Genomic DNA, 12,950 nt, shown 5'->3' on the forward strand with positions numbered 1-12,950 from the left:
CAAGATCAATGGATATACAAAATATTATAAATGGAAATGATTTGGGGGTTGGCAGGTGATTTTCAGAAAGAAGCAAATGCATTCTTTAGAAATGGCTACATTTGAAGAAGATGACTACATTTAAAAATAAGTGATTTGATCAACAGAATGGTAAACTAAGCTACAATTCATAAATTTGGTAAGTATTTCTTGCTTATTTTGTGAGAGCTTCTGAGCTTCTAAGTCTTTATTACTGAGATTATTAATCACAAAATTCCCCACATTTACTCACTACTCCTCAAATTTTCCAAGTGTTCTCAAATAATGTGTTAAAGTGAGTAATGTAACAAGAGAATTAGTCATTGACCAACTCCATTTATGACTAGAATCATTCCATTGGTTACATGGTTACTCCAGAAAAGCTATGAGGATGATAAAAAGTTCCAACTTTCATTCAGTGAGTATTTATCAGATCATACTAGGCGCTAATTGCTATTTTCCCTCAATAAAATGAACAACTGTTTTCTGAAATTAAAACTAAAGAAAAAAATCATTGGTTGCTCCAGGAAAGAATTCTATTACTCTAGGATCTTCAATTCCGTGGGAAAAACCACGTAACTCAAGGTGAAAGCATGGATCTTGGAACCAGATTGTTTGCATGATACTATTTATCCTCTGAAACTGTTGTTAGAATTAGATGAGAATGTAATTGAATGCATACAACCAGTATGTGCCTAACAGTAACAGTTCATGTATATGTAAACCAACTTTTAAACAAAAGATTATATAACAATAAACCAGGTGAGTTTTCTTTCTCAATTATCTCCACCCCCTAATTCCAAGAATTTGATGGCTATTTTATAACATCGATAGATTCACATTTTGCCCAAGATGCAGAGCTATCAAATAATTTTATGCTGACATCAGTTGCCTCCTGACAGCTCTAAGATATGAAATAACAAGCAGTCAATGTCAGTGCTCCTAAATCAAGCCCAGGGCCCCCATGGCACCAGACAGTAGCAGCTTGTTACTGCTAAGGAAATGTCAGTCCAGTCAAAGTGTGGCAGAATTGTCAAATCCCCAGTTGCATCTGCTCTGGTATAACTAACGTTCTATAAGGTAACATTCATAAAGATGTTGTTATGTTGCCAAAATCCTGAAGCAGAACAGCTAAGGTGACTCTCAGAGTTCACAAAGTTGTTTGACTTCTTCAGTCACTGGAATTTCTCCCTCTAGTAAACAGGTTCATTTTCTTTCCTCTGTAGGCACAACATTCAGGATCAGATAGTATGTTTTTTCCCTGAAAATGTTGTGAGTATTTGGATAGAGTCAGACGTTGTGAATGTGATATCTGACTTTTGGTTTGCATTCACCAGGAATACTTATGAATCATTTCTTATTTCTAAAATATTCTTGTTTTTAAAATTACTTATGTCTGCCCCCTTACATCATAATTATACTTTAATTTCCTTCCACTTGGCACTTACTCTGACATCCTGTTATTATCCATTCCTACTTACACATCCTGACCATGGAGAGAGTATCACTTACTTCTAAGGTGGCACATTGGCTGAATCTGAGATTCTCGTTAGAGTTTTTCTACTTCCATTTAATTTTAAGACTGACTTACAGGAAACACATGCTAGTTTAAAAATTCATTTTTGCTATCCCTGTAAAGTATGGTAGTATTTTGACTTGTATTTCTACTTTCCCTACAACAGGACAACAGGTCTACTTTTATACTCGATGCTACAAAAAATAATGGAATATGTTGGCAGGTCACAGTCCTATTTTGCCAGTAAGTATTATTACGCACAGATGCAGTTTTTCATTACAGTTGGTAAAGACCTTTAGTAGCACTTAAGGGCTTCAATCTCACAGTGTTGTACAGTCATCAATCGGAGTTCCATCTTTTGAGTCCATGCTAGGAACACACATTCATCAACATACTGCAGTACCTGGATCTGATCTTTTGCTGACACTTAGAGTCAGTCCCCTGTGACTTTTATCATGGAGACTGTGTTAAGATTAGAACTGGGTTATAGTCTGTGATCATTAATCTAAAGTCTCGCGGTGGAGTGTCCCAAGCAGCAAATTGGGAGACCCTCTCGCCTTCTTCATACACCAGTGTTAAGAGAAATATTTACATCTGTGTTATAAATCAATCTGAATATACACTCACAGAAACAAACATATGGGTTAAATTTTCTTAAAATTACACATGGCTATAAAAATTGACCTAAAAAAAAGTTCTTGGAAAAACATGTTTGGAATTTGATTGAACAAAAATATTTTTAAATATCTCAAGCTGTTTGGCAAATCTCAAAAATGCCAAGTGATTTCCAAGCCTACTGAAAATACCCTTTGTCTTATGCATGAGCCTTTCAAAGCTTGAAAATTGTGTGTGTGTATATGGTGTGTTTGTGTGTGTGTGTGTTTGTGTGTGATGAAGCAATCGGCTTTGTAACCATTTTCAGGAGTTTTATCTTTAATAGACGAGAATAACATTGCCCAATTATCTAAGAAATTTGTTATCAGTATTGCAAACATTTTATCAAATAGTGGTTTAGCTCTATACACAAATAGAGTCCAAAGGCACGTACTTGGTGTGATTAAATGATGACGAAGTCATTTGACACACATTTTCTCAAATAGCTTATGTTCTACAGAAAAGCTATTTTTCTCGGTTAATTTTGGAAGAAAGAACGGGTCAAAATGCAAATGTGCTATTCTATTAGCATTAGATTACAAACTTGATCTCATCTTAAACCTGATACCAGGGTCTTGAGATAACTGTCATAAGATACAATTAAGGCTCAACTCAGGAGAGCAAGTATGAAAAGTCAACAGCAGGTGAGTATTGCCAAAGAAGGGTTAATGTGCTTGGGGCATGAAGGTCACCTGGGCAGTTGGAAATCCTTGAATATGTAAAGGTGGGCATGAACATGGGTGAGAGCCAGTGTGGGAAATATGTTTATGGGCATGGAGGGAGTGGGATAAAACACTATTTGATACAAGTAATTACATACACTTTTCTTTATAACTGTAATATATGTGTTATATATAACATATATGTTATACCTATGTTCTTGTTTCATAATAAAGGTTTTAGAAACTAAAATATGCAAGAATGAAAATATCTATAAAATACAGCCCATCCAACCAACTGTGGATATTATCTAAACAAGTTTCAATTTCTTTCCTGACATCCCATTTCCTTACTTACAGTTTACCTAGGTCTTGGTCATCAATTCGCTACATTTCTTCTGACCTTGTGTCATGTTCCTTCATATTGTGAAATTTTGCCACCAAAAAATGTCTTAAGCATTGCGTTAGACAAACACCACTCCCAATTAGGACTGACAACTTCCAATTGATTTCAGAATGCAACTAGAGCTTTTGAGTATGCTTAATTCTCCCATCACCAGACCTCTGTTGAAGCAAATTTTCTCAGTGATACTTCAAATTTGAGCACCTCTTCATTACAGATCTCCTTCCAGTCATACAATATAGTGTCAAACATAATTCCTTCCAAGGAACACTGTGTTTGGCCAGAAGTCAAAGAAGCACAAAAACATCATTTCATTTGGTTATTCTAAACTATCTTGTGTTTTGTGAATGAATCTTTTATTTATAAGATTATTCATAGTCATGTGTGGAGCCTGGGGATGCAAACCTTGTCTTCTCTCATTTGATTATGTATTATGGTATAAAACAGTGCCTGCTTAGGACTTGCTCTAGCAAAGTTATTAACAACAAGTCTCTCTCAGCTCTCTCCATTTAAGTCTTCCATACTTGAAGCCCTGTTATCTCCTGATTGCTCAGAACCACTTCCCATGGTGCTATCTGCATGGAAAATACCCATGCACTGTGCCCAAACAGTTGATCATTCACACCTATCTTCTGTACTTAACTGTCCTTTCATCCGTCTCAAACAAAGGACCATCTGTCCTTGGTATGTTCCCTTAGTTTGTTATACATATTTCTATTAGCACTCGTCTCTTTGCTCAGTTCTCTGTTCACTTGCCTCTTGCCTGTCTTAGTTGTCTTTGTATTTCCTGCACATTGTCTAAATTATAGCACATTCTTGGCATTGCTTAAATCCTTTCCTAGTGGTTACATGAATGTGAACGAATAAGTTCAAGTTAAAACTATAACACTTGACCAATCTCTATTGCCCTTTAAATTCTAATACTTAAATTTTAACTATCTAGTGAGTCTAACACCTCTCTCTAAAATTTTTCCAGTATAAAACTTTTCCTTTTTCTTTCTTTCTTTTTGTGAGACAGGGTCTCTGTCTCTGTCACCCAGGCTGGAGTGCAGTGGCATAATCACAGCTCACTGCAACCTCAAACTCCTGGGCTCAAGTGATCTTCCTATCTCAGCTGCCTAAGCAGCTGGAACCACAGGTATGCTACCACGCTTGGCTAATTTCTTAATTTTTTTTTTTTTTTTTTTTTTTTTTTTTGGAGATGGAGTCTCCCTATGTTGCCCAGGCAGATCTTGAATTCCTGGGTTCAAGTGATCCTCCCGCCTTGGCCGCTCAAAGTGCTGGGTTTACAGGTATGAGCCATTGTGCCCAGCCTAATATATTTCTAATATACAGAGAAGTACAGCAAGCAATATGCCCACCACCCACATTTATGTGATATTTTTTAAATTCCTTCATATTCCTTTGATAAATTATGAAAAAAATCTAGAACCCCTTTATTAACTATCTTGTTAGTCAACTAGAATCCTTTCATTTGGAATTGTGTGTTGTATGTATGGGATTACTGAAGAACAAAATGAGCAGTAAAGCACCTTGCCTAGTTTGCATACCTAAAATTATGAATTTAATAACTAAAAAAAGATTTCTAAACTTTTTAGGAACCTCGATTTTAGTTGCAAGCCACATTCATTACAATGTGTGATATATAAATTATACATATCAGATAATGTTTTAAAAAGAGATAATAAAAAGAAAGATTTTTTTAAATTGCTTGTAATCTACAAGTGAAGTACCAGGTTTTGCCACTAGAGGGAAGCTACCTTCAAATGCAATAAAAGTTTATTTTCCTTTTTTCTTTTTCTTTTTCTGCCTGTAGTTCAACAAGTCCTCTCCGTTGTCTGGTCAGATATTTGGCCAACATACAATTCAGTACCCTTCATCAACAATAAATGTAAAGACAATGTTTAATTAAATAAGAGTCCTTTTTTTTCCTAAGAGCTAGAAAGAGAAACAGAGAACCATATAACTGGCAACTGCAATTTGCGTCCCTCTAGAGGCAAAAGGAAATCTATAATTTGCCTTGAGAAAGTGAGAAAAGATCAAGAGGCAAAGACAGAAGCAGCGCCAAAGTGCAATCTTATTCCTTTACCATCTGTCACAATCACTGTCATTCCCCAAAGGCCATGTTTAAAAATGAGACAAGAGAGGGCTCCTAAGAACTTGAAAATGGTCAGAGTTCTGAATCACACTGAAACATTAAAACTCAACAATACCAGCCAGAAATTGCTAGAAATCAAGAGTAAAAATGTCTTCTAGTATAAGGCCACGGTGGGGAGAGGAGTTTTAAAACAAGAGGGTAAGAGAAAGAAAATGATCCCCACATAAGCCTTTAGAAATCTAATTCATGAATGGTGGCTTTATGTCTTGAAGTTTATTTACTTGGTGTATTGAATTAAAATATACAGCTGCAATTTCAAGAATTATTATACTGCCATGATTTGAACAGGTGAATTCATATTCTATGTGACAAATTTCAAATTGCTCAGCTGTTGTATACCAACAAAAATCAATCAGGCATACAATTGCAGTCGTAAGTCATGGATTGACCACGTTGCTATCTTTTGGGGTTCTTAGGCTCTCTACCACTTGGGGGCAGACTGAACAGCAACAGAAAAGGAGGAGCAATAGCATAAGCAACTTTCTCAACATAGTCTCTAAGTGTGTTTTCAAACATAAGTGGGTGAGTGGAATCCACTCAACATCCATTAAAATCTGTTTCATACATACCTGGACAATGCAGACATTATGACATAGTCAGAGATTCATTTGAATAATTTCATATTGAAGTTTTACATGAAAAAAAAGGCATATTCTATACTGTCCTTCACCACCACTGTCCGTTCCAAGCATTACTAATAATGGAAAAAGATACAAAAGAGTCTTCTTTGTTATTTTCCTTTCCTCTTCAGAGGCTTCAATTAAAGCTGTCTTACTTGTAGCACACTCAATTGTAGTATAAACTTTCCAGCCAACGGACCTCAAAAGGACAAATTCTAACCAACAGACAAAGGCCTAGACTACTTAGATATTCAATGTTGTTCTGTCAATCAGCATGAGCAATTGGGTTATCAGTTTGCAGAAACTTTTAAAAGGCCCAAAGACAAATTCTAATCTTACTTAACAGGAAATTTCTGTATGTATGCCTCATCAGTGACTGAAGTCACTCTAATAAAAATCCTTATTTCTGGGCAAGGGAGACATTAAACAATACAGGATATAAAAGAATGGTTAATTATTTATCCAGAGTTAGAATAATGTATGCATAAAATGAACCAGAATTCTGTGACTTTATCTTTTACTTTAGTTAGATTCAAAGAATGAACTTCCTAACACCTGGCACATAAGCAATTAAGCTCATAATGGACTTGGCCATTGCCCATATTGTCAATATGGTAAGAGCAGATTAAAATGAAAAATAGAAACATAATTACCTTCCAGGTATTATATTATTGGGTAAGCACAGACTAATCAAAATCATTGACTTGGTCATGCCTCTAGAAGACAGATCTGCCAGATTTAAATGGAGAAATATAGACTTTGATAGAAGATGGATTAGAACCATTGTCATCTAAGGAGAGTCTCAAATGCACGAAAGCAATCCTGATGACCTGAAGTACAATAATTTCATAAATAATATTACCTTGACATTGATTTATACAAAATGTCAACCATCTTTAATTTCTCAATCATAGTGTGTAGTAGAGATCATTGGCTGGTTCACGGTAGCACTTACAACTTACAGGGCAATAACTATATCCTAGGCATTGTATTTAGGCATTTCACTTTACATGTATTATCTAATTTAGTACTTGACCTTATAAAGTCCTTACTTCATAGATGAGAACATCGAGGTTTAAGTAATTTGTGCTAAGTAGTTTGTGCAAGTGGTGGAGTCCTAGTTTGAATCAACTTAAATTTTACTTTAAAATGCATGATTTTAATTTATATAGTCTCTTGCTAATTATGATTCTGTTTTGCTAATATTCCAGAACAGACATAATGGCAAACATAAATAGTATAAATATTTGTATTCATAACGTCATCCATAATGGTAAAACAGGCCCCTGCAGCAGATGTTCCTAATGCAGTATCTGTATTATTCTATTTGTTATTAATGGAGCTAGAGTATTGGAAGAATACATAAGGTGACCAGTCATAAAACTACATCACCGGGCCGGGCACGGTGGCTCAAGCCTGTAATCCCAGCACTTTGGGAGGCCGAGACGGGTGGATCACGAGGTCAGGAGATCGAGACCATCCTGAGCTACACAGTGAAACCCCGTCTCTACTAAAAAAAAAAAAAATACAAAAGCTAGCCGGGCGAGGTGGCGGGCGCCTGTAGTCCCAGCTACTCGGGAGGCTGAGGCAGGAGAATGGCGTAAACCCGGGAGGCGGAGCTTGCAGTGAGCCGAGATCGCGCCACTGCACTCCAGCCTGGGCGACAGAACTAGACTCCGTCTCCAAAAAAAAAAGAAAAAAAACTACATCACCGGCTGCGCGTGGTGGCTCAGGCCTGCAATCCCAGCACTTCGGGAGGCTGAGGTGGAGGATCACGGGAGGTCAGCGGTTCCAGACCATCCGGGCCAACATGGCGAACCCCATCGCTACTAAAACTACAAAATGGCGGGGGCCTGTGATTCCAGCCGCTCCGGAAGCTGAGGCACGATCATGGCTTGAACTCAGGGGGCGGAGCTTACAATGCGCAGAGACTATGCCGCCATACTCCAGCTTGGGCGACAGAGCCAGACCCGGCCTCAGAAAAATAATAAAGTAAAATGAACTACATCATCCCACCTTCTTCACAATGTGGGGCCTTGTATTAAAATGTTGGACAACTTCCTGCCTCCGCGCCCCAGCCCCCGAGCAGCCCCGCCGAACCCCGAGCAGCCCCCGCCACCGCCTTGGAGCGGAAGATGGCTGTGCCAGCCACGTAGGCGGATCTTGGCAAGTCTGCTGGGGATGTCTTCACCAAGGGTTATGGATTGGCTTAACAAAGCTTGATTTGAAAAAGAAATCTGAGGGTGGACTGGAGTTCACAAGCTCGGCTCAGCCAACCCTGAGATCACCAAGGCGACGGGCGGTCTGGAAACCAAGCACAGACGGACGAGTGCGGCTTGAGGCCTACGGAGAAACGGAACCCCGACAATACACTAGGCACTGAGATGACCGTGGACGGTCAGCGTGCCCGTGGACTGAGGCTGACCTTCCCTTCATCCTTCTCACCTAACACTGGGGGGGAAATGCTAAAATCAAGACAGGGTACAAGCGGGAGCACATTGACCTGGGCTGTGACGTGGATTTCCACATTGCCGGGCCTTCCATCCGGGTGCTCCAGTGCTGGGTTGCCGGGTTACAGGGCTGGCTGGCCGGCTACCAGATGAATTTTGAGACTGCAAAGTCCTTCCTGAGTGACCCAGAGCAACTCTGCAGTTGGCTACAAGACTGAAGAATTTCAGCTTCACACTAATGTGAATGAGGGGACAGAGTTTGGTGGCTCCATTTCCCAGAAGGTGAACAAGAAGTTGGAGACCGCTGTCCATCTTGTCTGGACAGCAGAAAACAGTAACACGTGCTTCAGAATAGCAGGCAAGTATCTGATTGACCCTCATGCCTGCTTCTCGACTACAGTGAGCAACTCCAGCCTGGTAGGTTTAGGATACACTCAGACCCTAAAGCCAGGTATCAAACTGACACTGTCAGCTCTCCTGGATGGCAAGAACGTCAATGCTGGTGGCCACAAGTTTGGTCTAGGACTGAAATTTCAAGCATAAACGGATACTGTACAAGTGTTTAATTTAAAACTATTTTGCAGCATAGCTACCTTCAGAATTTAGTGTATCTTTTAATGTTGTATGTCTGGGATGCAAGTATTGCTACATATATTAGACCACCAGGTTAAAGATGATTCAGCTTTAAGATGTTACCCTTTCAGAGGGACAGAAGAAACGCATTTCCAAAAAAGGTATTTTCAGTGGTAGACTTGGGGGGAACTCGGTAGCCCCTTTGAGATGCCAGGTTTCTTTTTTATGTAGAAATGCCTTCAAGTGGTAGGTGATAATATGTAGGCACTTTGTAAATTCATAGTGAGTAAATGAATTAAATTATGATTTCCTGAGAATCGAACCTTGGTTTCCTAACCCTAATTGAAGAGAGACTCGCTGCTTGACAGTGTGTACAAACTCACCTGAATGAGACTTTTTAGACAGATCTTCATGACCTGTTCGCACCCCAGTTCATCGTGGTCACCTCTTTTACACTAAACGGTCTGCAGGGTGTGGTCACTGTTTCTTTTGTGCCATTTTGGGGTGGAGAAGGTGGATGTGATGAAGCCAGTAATTCAGGACTTATTCCTTCCTGTGTTGTGTTTTTTTTGCCCTTGCATGAGAGTAAGAAATAGCTTCTAGGCGCTCCAGCTATAAGCTTGGAAGAGTCTGTGTGATTGTAATCACATGGTGACAACAGTCAGAAGCTGAATTGGACTTCTTTTGTATTCTCATCAATTTGTTTTTTAACAGTTTAATGGGTACATTCTAGAGTCTTCCATTTTGTGTAGAATTAGATCCTCCCCTTCAAATGCTGTAATTAACATCACTTACAGAAACTTGAATAAAGTATTGAAACCTCAAAAAAAAAAAAATGCTGGGCAATAAGCTACAAGCAAAAAACCCTGGCTCTTTTTAAAATGAGACAAACTTATCAGCCTCTTACCCTTTTGCCTTTTATCATTCTTTTCATTCTTTTTTAAATCCGCTTTCTTAGTTGAATGTCATTCTTATTATTCCATACATAAGATACTGTGCAAACCTTGCCATCCATGTACCCAGTTACATTGGGAAGGCCGAGAAACTTGCCAAAACATTGGAGGTATATATTCATAATTTGTATACAGCATTAACTTTCAAAAATCTTTTACTAGCAGTTGAATAAAATTCCTAACTGATAACAGCACAGTTTTAAAAAAATGTGAATGAAGGGATTAGAGGATATGAATTCAAAGTCACTTCTAGCTTTTAAATTTTATGATTTTATTTGATTAAGCATCTCAAAGTTGAGAGACGAATGAATCAACTTCACAAGCATTTACTGTTTGGTCCAACACTGTAAAATTTGATGAAGTAAAGCCCAGACTTGTTGGAATTCATCACACAACGCCATTCACCCTCAGACCTTGTAGCTCAAATATGTGAGAGTAGATTGATCTGATAAAAATCAATGTGGTCTAAATAATGAAATTTAATTTCCATTTAAAATTGTGTGCTTGTTTATATATAGTTACACTTACCATGCTTCTATTTATGTCGTTATTCTAAGACTGTTCTGCAAATAAGACCTTTGTGTAGTTCCAAGTTCATATTATTAGTTTGCAAAAAGTTGATTTTTGTTTCCTCCATTGTACAGAGAAGGAAACTGAGGCTTTGAAGACATTAAGGCACTTCCGGGATCACAGTAATGTGATCCAGCTTTCTTCTCCCAATACCACATTGTTTTATTTTCATTTTTTTATTATTCAGAATATTCATGAACTTAATACTAATTTTGCTAATGAGATAAATACAAAACAAAAATAAGTTTATTTTTCACAAGACAAACCCTACCCACATTCCCTACAGCAGTTATATGGGACAACCTTGCTTTATGATGAACTGAATGAAACAATTTTGGGAAATAATTTTCTCTCTCTGCCCTCCCACCCTCAATGGCTTGATATATAATGCCTTGTGTACAATCTTGTCAAAATACAAGAAATAGATGATATATTTTCTAACACTTCCCTGCCAACCCTATGATGTTAGATTTCTATGATTCACAGTCTATTCTCTGGTATATTTGTAAAATGACATGCAAGACACAGAAACGGTAAGTCTTGGAGTCACAGAACATCTCCCTGAACAACCTGATAGCAGAATCTCATGCATAAATTTTAATCCTGTTGAATCAATGTTATAATTATTAGGCTTAGTAACTAATGACATAGTCACTAGTGTTGGTTTTGACTTAAGATAAAACACCTTAAAACAAAAACACATCAATAACACGTCAAAGAGAACTCTGCTTAAAGAAGAAGCCAAATGCTAGATGCAATTCTTTAAAAAGTCAATAACTAAAATATGGAGTCAAGTCAGCATGTAGACTTTAGTAAGATGGGTAGCAATGGAATCTAAGTTGGGGTTTTCAATTTGCAGGTGGTATATAGATAATCATTCTCAGTGCTTGCCGAATGCTTGTGGTGGGCCCCTCCCTCCAGAAACATGGCTAGATTGCCTTCTGACTTCTCTATGGTTGTGTGTGGTGTGTGACTTGTAACCTATGAGTTGTAACAGAATATGGCATGCATTACCATGGGCTGAGGGATTTATGTTGTTACAAAAGCTTCCAGAACTCTCCTTTCCTTCAGCCACTATCACCAGGGTGTCAACATTCCTTCACCCTGGATACTGAAGGAAAGTCAATACTTATGCCAGAGCAAGGCCCCGGCCAAACTGAAATAGGCATGTAGCCCAAGGACTGATAGACCTTAGACCTTTTTTTAAAAAGTTTGCTTTTAAAAACAGTGATCCTTCCTGGGCACGGTGGCTCACACTGTAATCCCAGCACTTTGGGAGGCCGAGGCAGGCCGATCACCTGAGGTCAGGAGTCTGAGATCAGCATGACCAGTGTGGAGAAACCCCATCTCTACCAAAAACCCAAAATCAGCCGGGCGTGGTGGTGCATGCCTGTAATCCCAGCTACTCGGGAGGCTGAGGCAGGAGAATTGCTTGAACCCAGGAGGCGGAGGTTGTGGTGAGCCGAGATTGCAACATTGCACTCCAGCCTGGGTGACAAGAGCGAGACTCCATCTCAAAAACAAACAAACAAAACAAAATAAAACCAAAAAACACTGATGTAGAGACTGGGAATGGTTGGGGAAGGTAGGGATAGGAAAAGAGTTGTGAAAAAATAAAGAATTACAGCTAGATATGAGAAATAAGTTCTAGTATTCTATACCACCACGGGATGACTACAGCCAACAATAATACACTATATCATTTCAGATAGTTAGAAGGACCATATGGAATACTCTCAACACAAAGAAAGGATTAATGTTTGAAATGATAGATACGCTAAGTACCCTGATTACTGCATGTTATATATATCAAAACATTATTATATACCTCACAAATATGTACAATTGTTATGTTTCAATTAAAAAATTAAATGGAAAAACCACTGAAATTTGGGGACTGTTTGTTAACACAGCATCCCTTACCCATCCTGAGTGATAAAATAAAAATTGGTACTTGAAATAACAAACGGACACTTCAGCTTTATCTTGTCCCTTTCATCTTTATCTGATGGAAAGTGGAGTAGGCTACAAGAAGCATTTTCTTTTATGGATGCAGCTGCTAGGTTCCAATTAGAAATTTTAAGAAATGAAGATAAGCTTTGTATTGTCAGCTATGAAATTCAGCATGAGTCTAAAAGTCAACAGAAAAGGTAAATAAAGGTCATAGATTTGTTAGATTTGGTGATAATTAAGATTTCTGAATTTTTAAAATGTGTGTGTTGCATAATTTCCAGGAGTAGCTGCCATCTTGAATTCTGACATGTATGTCTCTATTCACTCTCATGGTAGAGAAGGACTGTTTTCTCTTTGCTCAAGTTAGACATTTTCACTCACCAATAGTGCAAACTGTGTGTACCCTTCACTCAAGACAGTTGA

General features: G+C 38.3%; 1 protein-coding gene and 1 pseudogene across 5 annotated transcripts in view; one reads left to right on the plus strand and one right to left on the minus strand.

The window, feature by feature from the left end:
* The window catches only part of ROBO2 (roundabout, axon guidance receptor, homolog 2 (Drosophila)), a 1,384,675-nt gene that overhangs the window by 333,329 nt on the left and 1,038,396 nt on the right, over positions 1-12,950 (minus strand). The gene's annotated exons all lie outside the window — the stretch shown is intronic.
* On the plus strand, positions 8,164-9,021 carry LOC105505096 (annotated as a pseudogene).

Source organism: Colobus angolensis, unplaced genomic scaffold, assembly GCF_000951035.1.
Source record: "Colobus angolensis palliatus isolate OR3802 unplaced genomic scaffold, Cang.pa_1.0 Scaffold98, whole genome shotgun sequence".
NCBI classification, from domain to species: Eukaryota; Metazoa; Chordata; class Mammalia; order Primates; family Cercopithecidae; genus Colobus; species Colobus angolensis.